General features: G+C 26.4%; 1 long non-coding RNA gene across 1 annotated transcript; it reads left to right on the top strand.

Moving 5' to 3' along the window:
* The first annotated feature begins 1,968 nt into the window (after positions 1–1,968).
* On the top strand, positions 1,969–2,786 carry LOC139494814 (uncharacterized). The gene is made up of 2 exons (XR_011657166.1): positions 1,969–2,381; positions 2,734–2,786. It is a non-coding gene; the product is annotated as an uncharacterized lncRNA (long non-coding RNA).
* Positions 2,787–4,180: the final 1,394 nt, after the last annotated feature.

Genomic DNA, 4,180 nt, shown 5'->3' with positions numbered 1-4,180 from the left:
ACAACTTTCTAATATGTATTGATAATTATATCAGGAGTCAACTTGAACCAATCAAAACTTAACTATAAAAAATGTAAAAAATTTCAATAAATGTTACCACTTTCTGGACAATTTTCTTATATGTATTATGCATTGTATTTGACGTAACCTTAAATCGGTCATTTGACCAAAACAACTTTCTAATATGTATTTATAATTGTGTTTGATGTTACCTTTAATCGGTCATTTGACCGAGATAAATGACCGAGATACTTTCTAACATGTACTGACAAATGTATTTGAAGTCAACTTGGACCAACCAAACCTTCATGATAGAATTATAATACTTTTTTTAGTGAATGTTACCACTTTCTGGATAATTCATTCAGATGTTACCTTCAATTGACCATATTTATAGGATAATTCTAAATAATACACCAGCAAACCTGATGTAAGTATATCGATAACTTTTCTACCATTTACTGTAAATTTGACCATTTTTTGGATAATTGTATTTGATGTTACCTTTAATCGGTCATTTGACCGAGATACTTTCTAACATGTACTGACAAATGTATTTGAAGTCAACTTGGACCAACCAAACCTTCATGATCGAATTATAATACTTTTTTTAGTAAATTTTACCACTTTTGGGATAATTCATTCAGATGTTACCTTCACTTGACCATATTTATAGGATAATTGTATATAATACAACAACAAACTTGTTGTTGGTATATAGATTACTTTTCAACATTTTACTGTAAATTTCAATTTTTTTTTGATAATTGAAATTGATGTTACCTTAAATCGGTCATTTGACCAAGACAACTTTCTAATATTTATTGATTATTGTATCAGGAGTCAATTTGAAACAATCAAAACTTAACTATAAAATTGTAAAAAAATTTCAATAAATTTTACCACTTTCTGGACAATTTTCTTATATGTATTATGTATTGTATTTGATGTTACCTTAAATCGGTCATTTGACCAAGACAACTTTCTAATATGTATTTATAATTGTATTTGATGTTACCTTTAATCGGTAATTTGACCGAGATACTTTCTAATATGTATTGACAAATGTATTTGAAGTCAATTTGGACCAACCAAACCTTCATTATAGAATTATAATACTTTTTTTGAAGTCAATTTTACCACTTTTTGGATAATTCTTTCAAATGTTATTTCAATTGACCATATTTACAGGATAATTGTAAATAATACAACAGCTTTCTGTTGTAGGTATATTGATAACTTTTCGACATTTTACTGTAAATATGACAATTTTTTTGATAATTGTTATTGATGTTATCTGAAATCGGTCATTTGACTAAGATAACTTTCTAATATGTATTGATAATTGTATTTGATGTTACCTTAAATCGGTCATTTGACCAAGACAACTTTCTAATATGTATTGATAATTGTTTTTGATGTTACTTTAAATTGGTCATTTGACCAAGACAACTTTCTAATATGTATTGATAATTGTTTTTGATGTTACTTTAAATTGGTCATTTGTCCGAAACACTTTCTAACATGTATTTGTGGAAGGGTGAAATTTAAATGGTTTGTATGTATATAGTTTTAACTTTCAGAATTGTACTTTGATCTATATGATGTTATGTTTTTTTCTGTATAATAAGATATCTATTGGAACGTATTTATTGGATTTGTTTACTTATTTACAGAATAGAATATTATGTCAATAATAAAAGAATAAAGCATGCTGTTTTGTTTATCTTTATATGCTAATTAAGTTGATGACCTGAGTTCTGGTATGTGAACCCTTTAAATGCCTATTCATAGTACTGATGGTCAGTATTGGTCACTTTGTCTATTCTCATTGGTCAGATATATCACATGTATATGTGTGGAGGGAAATCTCTTTGTTCTTTGAAATTCTTCTTTTGGATTTACTCAGCATGAACCATATATACTTATTCTTATTCTGATGTCCATTTGAGTCTTTATATTCAGCCACTGTGTTACTTTATCACTATATTATTCATTTAGGTATTTATGATTACTCACATATATTTAATTGTCATTTAATTAATAGTTCTAGTGTATTTGAAATGAGTGATTGATTGACTGACGGATAATACAGCTAAATTGATTAAATGGTTAAAAACTATAAAAAGTATCAAAAACGTTTATGAGTTAATATTTAAAACCATAAGATAATAATATAAACTATCTGAGTAGTATTTTTCATTAAACTAGTAAATATAAACTAAAAGTAAAGTTTCATGTACAAAATGTGTATTAGTGTAATTGTGCATTTTTGTGGCACAATAGTTATATTCTTTATTTTATATTCAGGAGTTACTATGTACTGCTGATTTCCATCCCATGAGGGGATATTGTTTTTGACCCTTGCATCTAAGTGTGAGGTAAGCATTGAGTTGGGTTTTATATGTTTTGTTATCAATGCTTATTATTTTGCTTGCTTATGCTTATTTTTAATTGCTTCGCTTTTGCTTAACATTAGCTATTTAGTTTGTTTCGTGTAGAATCTAGTTTTGCATGTAATTATATGTTAAAGACATTATAATAATTGAATAGTTTGTAAACTCAATAAGCTACTTAATTCAATTAGAGTACATTGATATTTTGTTAGAATAACAAAATAATAGAAAGATTAAGAACTTGTATTATTTATTTTAATTGGAAAATCATTGAGTTCATATTGTACTCATGTTATTATTCTTGAACCATTGGTTATAATTTTATATTTAATTACAGGGTCTTTTGACTACAACCTTTATTCGTATCATAATAAAGAATCCAAAACCTGAGGAGTGTTTTATTTGTTTTATTGAATCCAATGAAAACCACTCGACTACATATTGACAAATGCATTTGAAGTCAATTTGAACAAACCAAACCTTCATTATAGAATTATAATACTTTTTAGTAAATTTTAGCACTTTTAGGATAATTCATTCAGATGTTACCTTCAATTGACCATATTTATAGGATAATTGTAAATAATACACCAGCAAACCTGATGTAAGTATATCGATAACTTTTCGACCTTTTACTGTAAATTTGACCATTTTTTGAATAATTTTAATTGATGTTGCCTTAAATCGGTCATTTGACCAAGACAACTTTCTAATATGTATTGCTTATTGTATCAGGAGTCAATTTGAAACAATCAAAACTTAACTATAAAATTGTAAAAAAAAATCAATAAATTTTACCACTTTCTGGACAATTTTCTTAGATGTATTATGTATTGTATTTGATGTTACCTTAAATCGGTCATTTGACCAAGACAACTTTCTAATATGTATCTATAATTGTATTTGATGTAACCTTTAATCGGTCATTTGACCGATATACTTTCTAATATGTATTGACAAATGTATTTGAAGTCAATTTGGACCAACCAAACCTTCACTATAGAATTATAATACTTTTTTTTAGTAAATTTTACCACTTTTTGGATAATTCATTCAAATGTTACTTCAATTGACCATATTTAAAAGATAATTGTAAATAATACAACAGCAAACCTGTTGTAGGTATTTTGATAACTTTTCGACATTTTACTGTAAATTTTACCACTTTTTTGATAATTGTAATTGATGTTATCTTAAATCGGTGATTTGACCAAGATAACTTTCTGATATGTATTGATAATTGTATTTGATGTTATCTTAAATTGGTCATTTGACCAAGACAACTTTCTAATATGTATTGATAATTGTTTTTGATGTTACCTTAAATCGGTCATTTGTCCGAAATACTTTCTAACATGTATTGACAAATGCATTTGAAGTCAATTTGAACAAACCAAACCTTCATTATAGAATTATAATACTTTTTTAGTAAATTTTACCACTTTTAGGATAATTCATTCAGATGTTACCTTCAATTGACCATATTTATAGGATAATTTTAAATAATACAACAACAAACGTATGGTTAGTATATTGATAACTTCTCGACATTTTACTATTTTACAATTTTCTTAGATGTATTATGTATTGTATTTGATGTTACCTTAAACCTGTCATTTGACCAAGACAACTTTCTAATATGTATCTATAATTGTATTTGATGTTACCTTTAATCGGTCATTTGACCGATATACTTTCTAATATGTATTGACAAATGCATTTGGACCAACCAAACCTTCATTATAGAATTATAATACTTTTTTAGTAAATTTTACCACTTTTGG

This window comes from Mytilus edulis, chromosome 11, assembly GCF_963676685.1.
Source record: "Mytilus edulis chromosome 11, xbMytEdul2.2, whole genome shotgun sequence".
Lineage (NCBI taxonomy): Eukaryota > Metazoa > Mollusca > Bivalvia > Mytilida > Mytilidae > Mytilus > Mytilus edulis.
Note: the sequence above shows the minus strand (reverse complement) of the source record. Positions and strands in the feature narration are given on the sequence as shown.